Raw genomic sequence first — 19,650 nt, 5'->3', positions numbered from 1 at the left:
TCAGACCCAGGAGTCCAGATCCCCAGCCCCTCCTCCCTCAGACCCAGGAGTCCAGGTCCCCAGCCCCTCCTCCCTCAGACCCAGGAGTCCAGGCCCCCAGCCCCTCCTCCCTCAGACCCAGGGGTCCAGGCCCCCAGCCCCTCCTCCCTCAGACCTAGGAGTCCAGGCCCCCAGCCCCTCCTCCCTCAGACCTGAAAGTCCAGGCCCCCGGCCCCTCCTCCCTCAGACCTGAAAGTCCAGGCCCCCGGCCCCTCCTCCCTCAGACCCAGGAGTCCAGGCCCTCAGCCCCTCCTCCCTCAGACCCAGAAGTCCAGGCCCTCAGCCCCTCCTCCCTCAGAACCTGTCAGTGTGTCTTGTGTCTGCTTCCCTGTCTCTTCCTCTCTGTCCCTGTAACCCACATGTGGCTCCTCCATCATCCACCAAGGGACCCTGAGCTCCGCTCCGCTCATGCCCCCTCAGCCCTCAGGATGCGCCTCCTCCCTCCCTGACAAGGTAGACTCAGTCTGCTTGCCCAGGGAGGCTGACCCTGGAGGGCTCTGCACCTCTCCTGTGCTGGGAGCCATCCGGTGACCATGGTGCCCTGCCCTGGCCCACACCACTCAGGGTCTGGCTGGAGTAGTATTTCCCCCAGAGGACTCTGGAGCCATTGGAGGAAATGGAAGAAACAGGTTTGGAGATGCCAGAGCCTCAGCAGTGCTGGTCCCAGCAGACCTTCCACCCTCCTTGAGGGTGTCTGCTGCCCTCCCAGAGCCTTGTCACCTCCATGCCGCTCAGATGTCCCTCAAGCCTTCTGGCCCTCCTTCCCTCCAAGTGGACCCACAGATATTGTCCAAGCCATCCACGTACATGGCCACCAAAAGTGGGTTACAAAACAGGCTTTCTGACTGGGCGCGGTGGCTCACGCCTGTAATCCCGGCACTTTGGGAGGCCAAGGTGGGCGGATCACCTGAGGTCAGGAGTTTGAGACCAGCCAGGCCAATATAGTGAAACTCCGTCTCTCCTAAAATACAAAAATTAGCCGGGCATGGTCGTGGGCACCTGTAATCCCAGCTACTCAGGAGGCTGAGGCAGGAGAACTGCTTGAATCTGGGAGGCAGAGGTTGCAGTGAGCCGAGATTGTGCCACTGCACTCCAACCTGGGCAACAGGGTAAGACTCCATCTCAAAAAACCTCCCAAAACAGGGCCAGGCGCAGTGGCTTATGCCCATAATCCCAGCACTTTGGGAGGCTGAGGTGGGCAGATCACTTGAGGCCAGGAGTTCAAGACCAGCCTGGCCAACATGGTGAAACACCATCTCTATTAAAAATACAAAAACTAGGCTGGCCGCAGTGGTTTACTATGCCTCTAATCCCAGCACTTTGGGAGGTGGAGGCAGGCAGGTCAGGAGTTCCAGACCAGCCTGGCCAACACGGTGAAACCCCATCTCTACTAAAAAATACAAAAAAATTAGCCGGGCGTGGTGGCACACACCTGTAGTCCCAGCTACTCAGGAGGCTGAGGTAGGAGAATCGCTTGAATCCGGGAGGTGGAGGTTGCAGTGAGCCAAGACTGCACCACTGCACTCCAGCCTAGGCAACAGAGCAAAACTCCATCTCGAAAAAAAAAAAAATTAGCTGGGCATGGTGGTACACACCTGTAATCCCAGCTACTCAGGAGGATGAGGCAGGAGAATTGCTTGAACCTGGGAGGTGGAGGTTGCAGTGAGCTGAGATCGTACTACTGCACTCCAGCCTGGGCAAGAGAGTGAGACTCCATCTCAAAAAAAAAAAAAAAATTGTTTTCTTCATGTAGGATTGCCAAGCCCTCCCCAGCCCCATGGGAGTCATATGGGAGTGCTTACAGTCTGCCAGGATTAGGAGCCAGAGCACCTGGGTTCCAATGCCAGTTCTGCCACCTATACCTGTGTGTCTTTGGGCACATCACTTAACTTCTCTGTGCTCAGTTTGTCTCTGCAATGCGGATGATGATCAGGCCTACCTCGGAGGGTTGCTGTGGGAAGCGAATGAGTTCATACGTGGGATGTGTTCAGAGAAGTGCCTGACAGAGTCACTGCTCACTGCACGAGATGCTGACCATGCCCTGGCGTTCAAGAGTGTCTGCTGCCTTCCCAGAGCCTTGTCACCTCCATGCCACTCAGATGTCCCTCAGGCCTTCTGGCCTCCTTCCCTCCAAGTGGACCCACAGATATTGTCCAAGCCACCCACATACATGGCCACCAAAAGTGGGTTACAAAACAGGCTTTCTGGCTGGGCGCGGTGGCTCACGCCTGTAATCCCGGCACTTTGGCTGGGCGCGGTGGCTCACGCCTGTAATCCCAGCACTTTGGCTGGGCGCGGTGGCTCACGCCTGTAATCCCGGCACTTTGGGAGGCCACGGTCACGTGTCTCCTTGGAGCTGGGCTGCTGTTTCTTTCGTTTGCTTGTTGGTTGGTTGATTTTTTGGGACAGCCTCCCTTTCTCACCCAGGCTGGAGTGCAGTGGCGAGATCTTGGCTCACTACAACCTCTGCCTCCCAGGTTCAAGTGACTCTCCTACCTCAGCCTCCTGAGTAGCTGGGATTACAGGCACACACCCCCACAGCTGGCTAATTTTTGTATTTTTAGTAGTGATAGGGTTTCACCATGTTGGTCAGGCTGGTCTCAAACTCCTGACCTCAGGTGATCCACCTGCCTCAGCCTCCCAAAGTGCTGGGATTATAGGTGTGAGCCACCATGCCCTGTCTTGCTGTTTCTTTTTTTGTATTGTTTTGTTTTGTTTCTGAGACAGGGTCTGACTCTGTTGCCCAGGCTGCAGTGCGGTGGCACGATCTTGGCTCACTGCAGCCTTGACCTCCCGGGCTCAAGCAATCCTCCTGCCTCAGCTTCCTGAGCAGCTGGGACCACAGGCTTGTGCCACCATACCTGGCTAACTTTTAGATTTTTTGGTGAAATGGAGTCTCACTCTGTTGCCAAGACTGGTCTTGAATCCATGAGCTCAAGCAATCTTCCCATCTCGGCCTCCCAAAGTGCTGGGATTATAGGCCTGAGCCACTGCACCTGGCCGGATGTACAACTTTCAAACCACTGAAGTAGCTTAAAATGAAAAGAAAAGAAAATGTGATCTATTTGGCAGTGGTCAAAAAGCAAAGGAAAATGCAGCGAATCATAGAAAATAAAAGCAGAAAGTATCACACAATGACCTAAATAAAACCAAGCCTATCGGTTATAACAACATTATGCAAAGGTGTGAAACGTACTTGGGTAAGTCAGACAAAATTCAACTCTGTTTAGTTTTCAAAACACTTTCCAGAGATAACAACACAAAATCTTAAAATAAAAGGATGAGAAATAGGTATCAGTCAAAAGCAGATACACAAAAATCAGGGCAAATTTGATACTAGAGAAAACTGGATTTAAAGCATATAGCATTAATTTGGACAAAATGAGTTATTTTCTATTGATAAAGTATATGATCCAGAATGAAAAGTGACTGGACGGGTGCAGTGGCTCATGCCTGCAATCCCAGCACTCTGGGAGGCTGAGGCAGGTGGATCACTTCAGGTCAGCAGTTCGAGACCAGCCTGACCAACATGGTGAAAACCTGTCTCTATTAAAAATACAAAAATTAGCCAGGCATAGTGGTGCATGCCTGTAATCTCAGCTACTTGGGAGGCTGAGGCTCAAGAATCACTTGAATCCGGGAGGTGGAGGCTGCAGTGAGCCCAGATTGTGCCTCTGCACTCCAGCCTGGGTGACAGGACAAGATTCTGTCTCAAAATAAATAAATAAAAGACGGGGAGCAATGGCTCATGCCTGTAATCAAAGCAGTTTGGGAGGCCCAGGCAGATGGATTACTTGAGGTCAGGAGTTCAAAACTAGCCTGGCCAACATGGTGAAACCTAGCTCCACTAAAAATACAAAAACAATGAGCCAGGCATGGTGGTGTGTGTGTAATCCCTGCTACTAAGGAGGCTGAGGCAGGAGAATCACTTGAACCTGGGAGGCAGAGGTTGCAGTGAGCCACTGCCCTCCAGCCTGGGTGACAGAGTGAGACTCCATCTCAAAAAAAAAAAAAGTGATCATTTATTACACTATTAGAAACAAAAGGAAAAATACACAGAAACACAGTAGTGGTCACGGGTAATTTAAAACTGCCATTATTCTTCAAATATCAAGTGTTTTAAAATTTGATATTTTGAATAATATAATAAGGTGAATTTAATATATATGCACACTCATTACATCTATATACACTCATGATTTTCAAGCATATATCAAACATTTGCAAAGACTCAATTTAAAAAATAAAAGGCCGAGCATGGTGGCTCACACCTGTAATCCCAGCTCTTTGGGAGGCCGAAGTGGGCAGATCACCTGAGGTCAGGAGTTCAAGACCAGCCTGGCTAACATGATGAAACCCCATTTCTACTAAAAATACAAAAATTAGCCAGGCGTGGTGGCGCACACCTGTAGTCCCAGCTACTCGGGAGGCTGACGTAGAAGTGCTTGAACTTGGGAGGCAGAGGTAGCAGTGAGCTGAGATCGCGCCACTGCACTCCAGCCTGGGCAACAGAGCGAGACTCTGTCTCAAAAAAAAAAAAAAAGAAAAAAGAAAAGAGCCTCTGAGACCAGCTGAATAACATCAAGCAAACAAACATATGTATAATAGGACTCCGGGGAAAGGAGAGGAAGGAGTAGAAAAATTTTTGAAGCATTAATAGCTGGAAACTTATCAAACTTGTTGTAAACGTTAATTTATGGATTCAAGAAGCTCAACAAACTCCAAGAAATATAAATACAAAGAGAGCCATACCTAGATTCATCACAGTCAAACTGCTGAAAACAATTCAAAAAGGGCAAAATTTTTTTTTTTTTTTTTTTTTTTTTTTTTTTTTTTTTTTTTTGAGACAAGGTCTCACTCTGTCACCCAGGCTGGAGTGCAGTGGCATGATCACGGCTCACTGCAGCCTCCAACTCCTGGACTCAAGAGACCCTCCCACCTCAGCCCCCTGAGTGGGCACACAGGCACACACCACCACGCCCGGCTAATTTTTTTTTCTTTTTTTTTTGAGATGGAGTCTCGCTCTGTGGCCCAGGCTGGAGTGCAGTGGTGCGATTTTGGCTCACTGCAAGCTCCGCCTCCCAGGTTCACGACATTCTCCTGCCTCAACATCCTGAGTAGCTAGGACTACAGGCCGCCACCTTGCCTGGCTAATTTTTTGTATTTTTAGTAGAGACAGGGTTTCACTGTTAGCCAGGATGGTCTTGATCTCCTGACCTCATGATCCACCCGCCTCGGCCTCCCAAACTGCTGGGATTACAGGCGTGAGCCACTGTGCCAGGTTTGCCTGGCTGATTTTTGTATATTTAGTACAAACGGGGTTTCACCATGTTGGCCAGGCTTGTCTCGAACTCCTGAACTCAGGTGATCCATCCACCTCTGCCTCCTAAAGTATCAGGATTACAGGCATAAGCCACCGTGCCAGGAAAATGGAAAATTTTAAAGGAGCAAGTGAAAAACAGCTCATTATGTACCAGGGAACAATAGAACTAATGGCTAGATTCTCCTAGGAACAGTGGAGGCCAGAAGGCAGATGAATGATTTACTCAAAACACTGAAAGAAAAATAAAACTGTCAACCGATAATTCTATATTCAACAAAACTATACTTCAAAACAAAAGGCAAAAGAAAATCATTCCCAGATAAACAAAAAGAAAGAATTCCTGGCTAGCATATACCTAAACGCAGGGAATACTCAAGGAAACCCCTCACACTGAAAATGGCAGCAGACAGAAACCTAAATCCACAGGAAGAAATGAAGAGCCCCAGAAATGCATTTTTTTCTTCTTCTTTTTTTTTTTTTTTTGAGACGAAGGCTCTGTTGCCCAGGCTGGAGTGCAATGGCTGGAACTCAGCTCACTGCAAGCTCCGCCTCCGGGGTTCACGCCATTCTCCTGCCTCAGCCTCTCGAATAGCTGGGGCTACAGGCGCCCGCCACCTCGCCCGGCTAGTTTTTTGTATTTTTTAGTAGAGACGGGGTTTCACTGGGTTAGCCAGGATGGTCTCGATCTCCTGACCTCGTGATCCGCCCCGTCTCGGCCTCCCAAAGTGCTGGGATTATAGGCTTGAGCCACCGCGCCTGGCCTCTTTTCTTCTTTTAATTTCTTTTAAAATATAAGGCTTGGGGGCTGGGCGCGGTGGCTCACGCTTGTAATCACAGCCCTTTGGGAGGCCGAGGCGGGCGAATCACGAGGTCAGGAGATCGAGACCATCCTGGCTAACACGGTGAAACCCCGTCTCTACTAAAAAATACAAAAAACTAGCCGGGCGAGGTGGCGGGCACCTGTAGCCCCAGCTACTCGGGAGGCTGAGGCAGGAGAATGGCGTGAACCCTGGAGGCGGAGCTTGCAGTGAGCTGAGGTTGTGCCACTGCACTCCAGCCCAGGCAACAGAGCGAGAGTCCGTTTCAAAAAAAAAAAAACATATAAGGCCTGGTATGGTGGCTCAAACCTGTAATCCCAGCAATTTGACAGGCCAAGGTAGGTGGATTGCTTGAGCTCAGGAATTCAAGACCAGCCTGGGCAACACGGTGAAACCCCCAAAATTAGCCAGGCATGGTGGTGCACACCTATAGTCCAGTCCCAGCTGTTCAGGAGGCTGAGGTGGGAGGATTGCTGGAACCTGGGAAGTCGGAGCTACAGTGAGCTGTGATTGTGCCACTGCACTCTGGCCTGTGTGACAGAACAAGACTGTCTTAAAAGAAATAAACAGACAAATAAAATTGTAAACACACACACACACACACACACACATATATAATTGTTTAAAATAAAGGTTATAAAGCTAGGCATGGTGGCTCACACCTGTAACCCAGCACTTTGGGAGGCTGAGGCGGGAGGATCACTTGAGGTCAGGAATTTGAGACCAGCATGGTCAACATGGTGAAACCCCATCTCTACAAAAATACAAAACTTAACCAGGCATGATGGCAGGTGCCTGTAGTCCTAGGTACTCAGGAGGCTGAGGCAGGAGAATGGCTTGAACCCAGGTGGTGGAGGTTGCAGTGAGCCGAGATCACGCCACTGCACTCCAACCTGGGCGACAGAGCAAGACTCCATCTCAAAAAATAAATAAATAAATAAATAAATAAATAAAATACCAAAAAATTAGCTGGGTGTGATGGTACGTGTCTTTAGTCCCAGCTACTCAGGAGACTGAGACAGGAGAATGGCTTGAACCTGAAAGGTGAAGGTTGCAGTGAGCCGAGATCATGCTATTGAGCTCCAGAGCGAGACTCTGTCTCAAAACAAAACAAACAAAAACGCTACGCGCAGTGGCTCACACCTGTAATCCCACCACCTTGGGAGGCTGGGGTCGGGGGGATCACCTGAGGTCAGTTCAAGACCAGCCTGGCCAACATGGAAACCCATCTCTACTAAAAATACAAAAATTAGCCCAGCATGGTGGCAGGTACCTGTAATTCCAGCTTCTTGGAAGGCTGAGGCAGGAGAATCACTTGAACCCAGGAAGTGGAGGTTGCAGTGAGCCGAGATTGTGCCACTGCATTCCAGCCTGAGTAGCAGAGTAAGATTCCATCTAAAAAAAAAAAAAAGTTATATAGCACTGTATTTTTTAGAGACATGCTCTTGCTCTGTCCCTCAGGTTGGAGTGCAGTGGCATGATCATAACCCATTGTAACCTCAGACTCCCAGTCTCAAGCAATCCCCCTGCCTCACCTTCCCTAATAGCTGGGACTACAGGTATGCACCACCACATCTGGATAATTTTCAATTTTGTTTTTGTTTTTTGTAGAGACAAGGTCTCACTATGTTGCCCAGGCTGGTCTCAAACTCCTGGCCTCTAGCGGTCATCCCACCTCGGCCTCCCAAAATGCTGGGATTCCAGGCGTGAGCCACCACACCTGGCCTGTATCCCTGACTATGTAACATACACAGTCAGGTGCTGTGTAACGACGTTTCAGTCAGTGATGGACCACACATGCGAAATGCTCCATAAAATTACAATGAAGCTGGCCGGGCGCGGTGGCTCAAGCCTGTAATCCCAGCACTTTGGGAGGCCGAGACGGGCAGATCACAAGGTCAGGAGATCGAGACCATCCTGGCTAACACGGTGAAACCCCGTCTCTACTAAAAAAAAACCAAAAAACTAGCCGGGCGTGGTGGCGTGCGCCTGTAGTCCCAGCTACTCGGGAGGCTGAGGCAGGAGAATGGCGTAAACCCGGGAGGTGGAGCTTGCAGTGAGCTGAGATCCGGCCACTGCACTCCAGCCTGGGCGACAGAGCGAGACTCCATCTCAAAAAAAAAAAAAAATTACAATGAAGCCGAACAACTCCTATCACCTAGTGATGCTGTAGTCATCATAATGTTATAGCACAATTACTTTTTTTTTTTTTAATTTAGGGTAGCCTAAGAGTACAGTGCTTATAAAGTCTACGGTAGTATACAGTACTGTCCTAGCCTTCACATTCACTCACCACTCACTCATTGACACCTGGAGCAACTTGCAGTCCTGCAAGCTCCATTCATGGTAAGTGTCCCATATAGGTGTACAACTTGTCATATTTTATTTATTTATTTATTTTTCTGAGATGGAGTCTCACTCTGTCACCCAGGCTGGACTACAGTGGCATGATCTCCGCTCACGGCAACCTCCACCTCCCGGGTTCAAGCAATCCTCCTGCCTCAGCCTCCCAAGTAGCTGGGATTACAGGCATCCACCACTACACCTGGCTAACTTCTTTGTTTTTGTTTTGTTTTCAGAGAGTCTCTATCTATTGTCCAGGCTGGAGTGCAGTGGCATGATCTTGGCTCACTGCAACCCCCACCTCCTGGGTCCAAGCAATTCTCCTGCCTCAGCCTCCCAAGTAGCTGGGATTACAGGCACACGACACCATGCCTGGCTAAATTTTGTGTTTTTAGTAGAGACGGGGTTTCACCATGCTAGCCAGGATGGTCTCGAACTCCTGACCTCGTGATCCGTCCTCATCGGCCTCCCAAGGTGCTGGGATTAACACCGCCCCCCCCCAAAAAAAAAAAAACATAAAAAATGCCAGGCGCAGTGGCTCACGCCTGTAATCCCAGCACCTTGGGAGGCTGAGGTGAGGGGGATCACCTGAGGTCAGTTTAAAACAAGCCTGGCCAACATGGAAACCCCATCTCTATTAAAAATACAAAAATTAGCCAGGTATGGTGGCGCCATCATGCCTGTGAGCCACCATGTGTGAGTCACCGTGCCTGGCCCAAACTTCTTTGTATTTTTAGCAGAGACACGGTTTCACCATTTGGCCAGGCTGGTTTCGAACTTCTGACCTCAAGTGATCCACCCACCTCAGCCTCCCAAAGGGCTAGGATTACAGGCATGAACTGGGGTGCCTGGCCCATTTGTCATCTTTTATACCTTAGTTTTAATGTACCTTTTTAATGTTCAGATATGTTTATATACATGAATACTTACCATTGTGTTACAGTTGCCCACCGTGTTCAGTACAGTTAAATGCTGTGCATGCTTGTAGCTTATGAGCTATAGGCTACTTCATACAGCCTAGGGCTGGGGTGGGCTATACCACCTAGGTTTGCGAAAGTCACTCTACGATGCCCACACCCTGACGAAATTGCTTAGCCATGCATTTCTTAGAACTTAAGACCGTATGGATGACCATATAGAAAACCAGAGACTGGGCCAGGTGTGGTGGCTCACGCCTGTAATCCCAGCACTTTGGGAGGCCGAGGTGGAGACCAGCCTGGCCAACATGGTGAAACCCTGTCTCTACTAAAAACACACAAAATTAGCCGGGACTGATGGTGAGCGCGTATAATCCCAGATACTCAAGAGGCTGAGGCAGGAGAATTACTTGAACCCAGGAGGCGGAGGTTGCAGAGATCGCACCATTGCACTCCAGCCTGGACAACAAGAGTGAAACTCTGTCTCCAAATAAATAAATAAATAAATAAAGGAACCGGGGAAGGTCATGAAAGGAGGGTGCTCATGCACAAATGCCTGATAGGAATGACTGCGAAAGACTCTCCAAAAACCACAACCTCGCACAAAGTCCGCGGCAATGTTACACAGAAAGTACTTTTGTTCAGTAACTGCCTGTCCAACCTTGAACTGATGCCACCTTTGTTATCAAGTCTTGTAGCCAAGGATAATTGATTCAAAACAATGTATGTAATCCTCCTCATTTTGCCTTTAAAAACTTCCCCTTGACTGGGCATGGTGGCTCACACCTGTAATGCCAGCACTTTGGGAGGCTGACCCAGGCAGACCCCTAGAGTGCAGGAGTTTGAGATCAGCCTGGGCAATGTGGTGAAACTCTGTCTCTAGAAAAAATACAAAAATTAGGTGGGCATGGTGGTGTGTGACTGTAGTTCCAGCTACTCGGGAGGCTGAGGTGGGAGGATGGCTTGAGAACGGGAAGCGGGGGTTGCAGTGAGCCGAGACTGCACCACTGCACTCCAGCCTGGGCAACGAAGCGAGACCCTCTCTCGAAATAATAATAATAATAATTACTGTTATTAAATATTTAAAACTTTGCTTTGCCTCAGTCTCGTTATTTTTGTTGTTGTTGTTGTTGTTTTGTTTTTAAGAGATAGGGAGAGGCCGGGTGCAGTGGCTCATGCCTGTAGTCCCAACACTTTGGGAGGCTGAGACGGGCAGATCACAAGGTCAGGAGTTCAAGACCAGCCTGGCCAATATGGTGAAACCCCATCTCTACTAAAAATACAAATTAGCCAGGCATGGTGGCAGGCACCTGTATTCCCAGCTACTCGGGAGGCTGAGGCAGGAGAATCACTTGAACCCGGGAGGCGGAGGTTGCAGTGAGCCGAGATCATGCTACTGCACTCCAGCCTGGGCAACAGAGCAAGACTCCATCTCAAAAAAAAAAAAAAAAAAAAAAAAAGAGAGAGAGAGAGAGAGGATTGGGCTGGGCACGGTGGCTCACGCCTGTAATCCCAGCATATTAGGAGGCTGAGGCAGGTGGATCACCTGAGGTCTGGAGTTTGAGACCAGCTCGGCCAACGTGGCAAAACACCATCTCTACTGAAAATACAAAAATTAGCCAGGTGTGGTGGCACCTGCCTGTAGTCCCAGCTACTCGGGAGGCTGAGGCAGGAGAGTCACTTGAACCTGGGAGGGGAGGTTGCAGTGAGTCAAGATCGAGCCACTGCACTCCAGCCTGGGTGACAGAGTGAGACTCTTGTCTCAAAAAAAGAAAAGAAAAGATCAACAAAATTGGGCTGGGTGCAGGGGCTCACACCTGTAATCCCAGCACTTTGGGAGGCCGAGGCGAGTGGATCACCTGAGGTCAAGAGTTCGAGACCAGTCTGGCCAACATGGTGAAACCCCATCTCTATTAAAAATATAAAAATTAGCTGGGCATGGTGGCGCATACCTGTAATCCCAGCTACTCAGGAGGCTGAGGCAGGAGAATCTCTTGAACCCAGAGGTGGAGGTTGCTGTGAGCCCAGATCGTGCCACTGCACTCCAGCCTTTAGTGACAGAGTGAGACTCTGTCTCAAAAAAAAAAAAAAAAAAAAAAAAAAAAAAAAAAAAGGGCCGGGCACGGTGGCTTACGCCTGTAATCCCAGCACTTCGAGAGGCCGAGATGGGCGGATCCCGAGGTCACGAGATTGGGACCACCCTGGCAAACACAGTGAAACTCTGTCTCTGCTAAAAATATAAAAATTAGCTGGGTGTGGTGACGGGTGCCTGTAATTCCAGCTACTCGGGAGGCTGAGGTAGGAGAATCGCTTGAAACCGGGAGGCGGAGCTTGCAGTGAGCCAAGATCACGCCACTGCACTCCAGCCTGGGGGCCTGGGGGACAGAGCGACACTGTCTCAAAAAAAAAAAAAAAGATCAACAAAACTAGTACACTGGTTTTTGATGAAATCAGTTAGCTCATTGAAAAGTTCAACAAAAGAGTAAGAAAAATAAAAAAGACAGAAGCTGTCAATTACCAAAATCAAGAATGAAGGAGGGAAAAACATTAACATGGTACACAAATTTTAAAAAATTGTAGGGGAATATTATGAACAGATTTAGGTCAACTAATTAGGCAATTTAGATGAAATGAACAAATCCCTAGAGAGACACAAATTACCAAAACTGACTTAAAAACAAAATAGAAACACAGATAAAATTTTTGTACAATTATCCACTGAAACGTATAGAAAAATGAAAATGACATAGAATAAACAAAACAATTTTGAGAAAGGAGAACAAAGTTGCAAGGCATATAATGTGACTTTAAGACTCACTATTCACTTTGGGAGGCCAAGGTGGGTGGATGGCTTGAGCCCAGGAATTCCAGACCAGCCTGGGCAACGTGGTGAGACCGTGTCTCTCCAAAAAGTACCGACATTAGCTGGGCGTGGTGGCATGTGTCTGAAGTCCCAGCTACTTAGGAGGGTGAGCCCAGGGGGCTGAGACTGCAGTGAGCTGTGATTGCACCACTGCACTCCAGCTTGGGAAACAGAGTGAGAACCTGTCTCAAAAAAAGAAGAAAGAGGCCAGACGCAGTGGCTCTTGCCTATAATGCCAGCACTTTGGGAGGCTGAGGTGGGCAGATTACCTGAGGTCAGGAGTTCAAGACCAGCCTGACCAACATGGTGAAACCCCATCTCTGCTAAAAATACAAAAAGTAGCAGGGCGTGGTGGTGGGCACCTGTAATCCCAGCTACTCGGGAGGCTGAGGCAGGAGAATTGCTTGAACTCAGGAGGCAGAGGTTGCCATGAGCCGTGATCGTGCCATTGCACTCCAGCCTGGGTGACAGAGAGAGACTCCGTCTTAAAAAAAAAAAAAAAAAAAGAGAGAGAGAGAGAAAGACCCACTATAAAGCTACAGTAATCAGGAATATGCTATCAAGATAAGGATAGATACATAAAATAAGGAATCAGAAGAATGATTAACTCCAGATTTAAAACAACAAAAATGGTCAATTAATTTTTAACAAAACTGCCAATATAAATCAATGAGGAGAAAAGAGAGTCACTTCAACAAATGGGGTGAAATAACTGGACATCTATAGAGTGAGAAAAGAACTTTGATCCTTAACTTGTACCACACACAAAAATTAACTAAAAATAACTAAAAATTAACTAGAAACAATGTATTAACTAATGAGACAAAAATTAACTAAAGTTAGGCCGGGTGCCGTGACTCACTCCTGTAATCCCAGCATTTTGGGAGGCCGAGGTGGGCGGATCACCTGAGGTCAGGAGTTCAAGAACAGTCTGGCCAACGCGGTGAAACCCTGTCTCTACTAAAAATACAAAAACTAGCCGGGCGTGGTGGCGGACGCCTGTAATCCCAGCTACTCAGGGGGCTGAGGCAGGAGAATCGCTTGAACCCGGGAGGTGGAGGTTGCAGTGAGCCGAGATCGCGCCATTGCACTCCAGCCTGGGTGACAAGAGTGAAATTCCATTTCAAAACAAATAAATAAATAAAGTTAAAAAACTAAACTTAAATGCGAAAACGATAAACTTTCCACAATAAAACATAAAAAGAAATCTTTGTGATAAATGTTTCTCATGAAGCTTTCTTTTTTTTTTTTTTTTTTTTTTTTTTTTTTTTGAGACGGAGTCTTGCTCTGTAGCCCGGGCTGGAGTGCAGTGGCCGGATCTCAGCTCACTGCAAGCTCCGCCTCCCGGGTTTACGCCATTCTCCTGCCTCAGCCTCCGGAGTAGCTGGGACTACAGGCGCCCGCCACCTCGCCCGGCTAGTTTTTTGTATTTTTTTTAGTAGAGACGGGGTTTCACCGTATTAGCCAGGATGGTCTCGATCTCCTGACCTCGTGATCCGCCCGTCTCGGCCTCCCAAAGTGCTGGGATTACAGGCTTGAGCCACCGCGCCCGGCCATGAAGCTTTCTTAAGCAAAGATTTAAGTAGGTCACAAAAGCACACATAACAGAAAAAATAACTGATAAAATGAACGTCATCCCAGTTAGACTTTTTTCTTTTTTTTTTTTTGAGACGCAGTCTTGCTCAGTCACCCAGGCTGGAGTGTGGTGGCCCGATCTCGGCTCACTGCAAGCTCCGCCTCCCGGGTTCACGCCATTCTCCTGCCTCAGCCTCCCGAGTAGCTGGGACTACAGGCGCCCGCCACTAGGCCCGGCTAATTTTTTTGTATTTTTAGTAGAGACGGGGTTTCACCGTGTTAGCCAGGATGGTCTCAATCTCCTGACCTTGTGATCCGCCTGTCTCGGCCTCCCAAAGTGCTGGGATTACAGGCGTGAGCCACCGCACCCGGCCTGAAGTTTCTTATAAAGGTAAGCATATTGGGCGGGGCAAAGTGACTCGTGCCTGTAATCACACCATCTTGAGAGGCTGAGGTAGGACTGCTTGAGCCCAGGAGTTTGAGACCAGACTGGAGAATACAGTGAGACCCTGCCCCTAAAAAAAAAATTTAAAAATTAGGCTGGGCATGGTAGCTCATGCCTGTAATCCCAGCACTTTGGGAGGCTGAGGCAGGTGGATAACCTGAGGTCAGAAATTCAAGACCAGCCTGGCCAATATGGTGAAACCCTGCCTCTACTAAAAACACAAAAATTAGCCGGGCATAGGCTGGGCGCGGTGGCTCACACCTATAATCCCAGCACTTTGGGAGGCGGAGGCAGGTGGATCACTAGGTCAGGAGATCGAGACCATCCTGGCCAACATGGTGAAACCCCATCTCTACTAAAAATACAAAAATTAGCCGGGCGTGGTGGCGCACGCCTGTAATTCCAGCTACTCGGGAGGGTGAGGCAGGAGAATCGCTTGAACCAGGGAGTCAGAGGTTGCAGTGACCCGAGATCGTGCCACTGTACTCCAGCCTGGTGACAGAGCAAGACTCTGTCTCAAAAAAATAAATAAATAAAAAATAATTAGTTAATTAAATTAAACTTAGCTAGGCATAGTGGCACACACCCATAGTCCCAGCTACTCTAGAGGCTGAGGCAGGAGGATTGCTTGAGCCAAGTTGGAGGCTGCAGTGAGCTATGGTGGTGCCACTGCACTCCAGCCTCAGTGACAGAGACCGACCCTGGCTCAAATAATAATAATAAATAAACTTAAACATACACTTATATGACACAGGTATACTCCTGGGTATTGACCCAAAAGAAATAAAAACATCAAAGACTTGTCTGGTTTTTTTTTTTTTTTTTGAGACGGAGTCTTGCTCTGTCACCCAGGCTGGAGTGCAGTGGCCGGATCTCAGCTCACTGCAAGCTCTGCCTCCCGGGTTCACGCCATTCTCCTGCCTCAGCCTCCCGAGTAGCTGGGACTACAGGCGCCCGCCACCTCGCCCAGCTAGTTTTTTGTATTTTTTAGTGGAGACGGGGTTTCACCGTGTTAGCCAGGATGGTCTCGATCTCCTAACCTCGTGATCCGCCCGTCTCAGCCTCCCAAAGTGCTGGGATTACAGGCTTGAGCCACCACGCCCGGCCAAAACATCAAAGACTTTTCATACAATCTTTATTCATAATCAACCACACTGGAAACAACTCACGTGTCCATCAACACATGAACAGATCAGCAAACTCAGGTTCACACAGTGGATTACAACCCAAAGAAATGAACTACATGAAGAAAACACATGAATGAACCTAAAACATTATGTATGCTAAGCAGACATAGCCAGACTTTTACAAAAAGAGTACTATACTTTTCTACCCAAATTTATCTACTTATTTATTTATTTATTTAGAGACAGAGTCTTGCTCTGTCCCCCAGGCTGGAGTGCAGTGCCATGATCTCGACTCCCGGCAACCTCTGCCTCCCAGGTTCAAGCGAGTCTCCTGCCTCAGCCTCCCAAGTAGCTGGGACTAGAGGCATGCACCACCATGCCCAGATAATTTCTGTATTTTCAGTAGAGACAGGTTTCACCATGTTGGCCAGGCTGGTCTTGAACTCCTGACCTCAGGTGATCCACGCACCTCAGCCTCCCAAAGTACTGGAATTACAGGCGAGGGCCACCGCGCCCAGCCTCCACCAAGTTTTAGAGCAGGGAAAAAGTAATTTAAGAAGCTTGAGAGCGGATGAGTGGTCACCACCCAGGCGCCAGGGGTGTGGCTGGCAAGGGTGAGGAAATCTCACAATTAGACTGTACCTTGATCATGGTGGCCACACAATGGATGTCTTTGTCTAAATTCACAGAAATGTACACTTTTTAAAAATTTTTGTGTTTTTTTTTTGAGATGGAGTCTCGCTCTGTTGCCCAGGCTGGAGTGCAGTGGCACCATCTCGGGTCACTGCAACCTCTGCCTCCCAGGTTCAAGCGATCCTCCTGCCTCAGTCCTGTAGTAGCTGGGATTACAGGTGTGCACCACCACGCCCAGCTAATTTTTGTATTTTTAGTAGACACAGGGTTTCACCATGTTGGCCAGGCTGGTCTCGAACTCCTGACCTCAGGTGATCTACTTGCCACGGCCTTCCAAAGGGCTGGGATTACAGGCGTGAGCCACCCTTTTAAAACTGTACAGTTTACAAGAATTATTTTACTGTGTGTTAATGACATATTAATGAAGTTGATATTAAAAACACCAAGGTTGGCGGGCGCCTGTAGTCACAGCTACTTGGGAGGCTGAGGCAGGAGAATGGCGTGAATCCAGGAGGCGGAGCTTGCAGTGAGCCGAGACTGTGCCACTGAACTCCAGCCTGGGCAACAGAGCGAGACTCTGTCTCAAAAAAACAACAGAAACAAACAAACAAACAAACAAACAAAAACACCAAGGCTAGGTGAGGTGGCTCACGTCTTTGTTCCTAGCACTTTGGGAGGCTGAGGCAGGAGGACTGCTCAAGTCTAGGAGTTCCTACTGTGTGCAGCCACTGTGTCAACCCTTCCTTGAGTTCCCAATTTGGAAACTTCCCAGTGAGGAATCTGAGTGACCCTGTCCCTACAAAAAAATTTAAAAAATTAGCCAGGAATGGTGGTGCATGCCTGCAGTCCCACCTCCTTTGGAGGCTGAGTCAGGAGGATTGCTTGAGCCTTGGAAGTCGAGGCTTCAGTGAGCTGGGATCATGCCACTGCACTCCAGCCTGGATGTGATAGAGCAAGATATTGTCTTTGAAAAATATATAAAAAGTGACTGGCTGCAGTGGCTCACAACTGTAATCCCTGCACTTTGGGAGGCTGAGGTGGGTGGATCACCTGAGGTCAGCAGTTCAAGACCAGCCTGACCAACATGGTGAAACCCTGTTTCTACTAAAAATACAAAAATTAGCCAAGCGTGGTACACACAAATGTAATCCCAACTACTCAGGAGGATGAGACAGGAGAATCGCTTGAACCCGGAAAGTAGAGGTTGCAGTGAGCCAAGATCGTGCCCCTGCATTCTAGCCTGGGTGATACAGTGAGACTCTCTCAAAAAAAAAAAAAAGGCCAGTGTAGTGGCTTACATCTGTAATCCCAGCACTTTGGGAGGCCAAGGCGGGCGGATCACGGGGTCAAGAGATGGAGACCATCCTGGCTAACACAGTGAAACCCCATCTCTACTAAAAATACAAAAAATTAGCCAGGTGCGGTGGTGGGTGCCTATATTCCCAGCTACTGGGGAGGCTGAGGCAGGAGAATGGTGTGAACCCGGGAGGCGGAGCTTGCAGTGAGCGGAGATAGCGTCACTGCACTCCAGCCTGGGCGACAGAGCAAGGCTCCACCTCAAAAAAAAAAAAAAAAAAAAAAAAAAGAGAGAGAGAGAAAGATACACACACACAAACACACACACACACATAAGTATAAAGTAATAAAGGAAAGCAAACCAAATGTAATTTCCAGAGGCTAAGACCCTGAAGAGAGGAATCACATTCACTTGGGTCCACCATCTACCTGATGTGCCTGCGACCTTGAACCAAGTCACTCAACCTTCGTTGCCATCAAATTCCTCATTGGGAAACCATGCATAGAGGATCTCCTTCAGAAGGTTGTATGGGGGATTGAGGGAATGGTTAGCGCAGTGGCTCCACACAGAAGGAACTCAGGGAATGTTGCTGGGACTCACGTTCCTAAGCCATGAACACGGTACAGCGGGTGGAGGGTGCTACCATTTATGCAAGGAGGGGAAGAAACTACCCGTGCATATGTGCAGAGGTCCACAGGGGATTTTCTGAAAGATATACATGAAATGAAGACCAGGGAAACAGCAGTATTCTGCCAGTAAAGAGGATAGATGTATGTGTACATATATGTGCATATACATATATACGCGTTTATTTATAAATGACAAACATACAAAAAAAAAGTATAAATCTCCGTTTGTTATATATTTAAATTTTCTGTAGTGATCGGGCTGTTGCTATATTATCAAGGCTGGTCTCATACACCTGGCCTCAAGCGATGCTCTGACATCAGCCTTCCAAAGTGCTGGGATTACAGGCCCGAGGCATCGCGCCCAGCTCCAAATCTCCATTTTCGGCAAACCATTTGAGAATAAGTCGCAAACATGCTGCACCTCCAAATATCTAACTATGTTTTCCACAAACAGGGACAGGTTCCCACATGTACACTGTCAGGCACGGTGAAAATCGGTACATTAACACGGCTGGATCGCTACCATCTCATCCGAAGACCCAACCACATTCACCACTTGTGCCAATAATACGTTCATTTCACTGTATGTTTTGAAATATGTACCACACGCATATGTTATCTTTACAAAAAAAAAAAAAAAATAGTATTTTGAAACCACTCGTCACAGCCAAATGAAATAAGAGCAAACTCATTCATGCAGGAGCCCCGGAGAACTACGAGAATCCGGCCTCTCCCAGGCCTCCTCACCTGAGCAGGGCTCCCTCCTGACCGCCGCCCACCCATTCCAGGGCCGGACGCTGGAAGGGACCGCCCAGCCCGAGGGTCGCAGGGGCAGAAAACCCCGGGTCCTGAACGCACCTGGGCCCTGCAGCGAACCTGGCGTCCCCACCCGACTCCAGAATCAGATTCAGGCCAGGCCAGGAACCACACCAGCTTCCTGCGTCCGCCTCCGTCCAGGCTGCAATGCCGGCGGCGGCCGCCAAGGAGTCGGAGGCTCAAAGGCGGGGAACGAGGCCCAAGTCCCGGCGCGCTCATCAAGGCGTGGCTCCAGATGAAGGTTCCGGAACAGCCGGCCCCGAGCACCCACGTGCATCTTCTGATTGCAGCCCTGGGCTGGCTTCACTGTCCGCACCTGAGACCCGCGGCCGCTGCAGGGTGCTTCGCCGAGGGTGCGGGCTCGGGACGCACAGTGCGCCCGGCCTCTCCCCCTCCTCGCCATTAAGGGGAGCCCCAGCGACGCCCTGAACCCTGAAAGCCAAACTGGGCCCAGGGCTGCACTTGGCATCTGCTTCCCCGTCTGTCACAGTAACCAGGGCTAGGGCCAGGATAGGGACCGTAGGGGAGAGTGGAGGGCGCGCGAGAATGGGGCTCGCTGCGCCACGGAAACCCCGCGCTGCCCTTCGAGACCTCCCCGCTGCTCCGCAGAGCCGGGGCCGCTGCCATCGCGTCTGCCCCGAGGGTGCGCAGGCGGGTACTTGTCCCGACTGGGGAACAGCGGGAGCCTTAAGACGCAGGTCGGGCTTCCCAGCCCCACCCAGGACGTCTCTGCGGGCGGGAGGCCAGGAGAAAAGAGGGTGAGACAGATGAGCTGCAGGGGGATACGGGACCCAGGGACATTATAACACGCTTTCCACGCGTAGG

The 19,650-nt window shown here is 49.3% G+C and overlaps 1 long non-coding RNA gene across 1 annotated transcript; it reads right to left on the bottom strand.

The window, feature by feature from the left end:
* Positions 1-7,452: 7,452 nt before the first annotated feature.
* LOC140711861 (uncharacterized) lies at positions 7,453-18,975 on the bottom strand. The gene is made up of 2 exons (XR_012093175.1): positions 18,868-18,975; positions 7,453-7,575 (listed from the first exon to the last, which is right to left on the bottom strand). It is a non-coding gene; the product is annotated as an uncharacterized lncRNA (long non-coding RNA).
* Between the last annotated feature and the right edge of the window lie 675 nt (positions 18,976-19,650).

The sequence above is a fragment of the Chlorocebus sabaeus genome, chromosome 6, assembly GCF_047675955.1.
Source record: "Chlorocebus sabaeus isolate Y175 chromosome 6, mChlSab1.0.hap1, whole genome shotgun sequence".
In the NCBI taxonomy this organism is placed as follows: Eukaryota; Metazoa; Chordata; class Mammalia; order Primates; family Cercopithecidae; genus Chlorocebus; species Chlorocebus sabaeus.
Note: the sequence above shows the minus strand (reverse complement) of the source record. Positions and strands in the feature narration are given on the sequence as shown.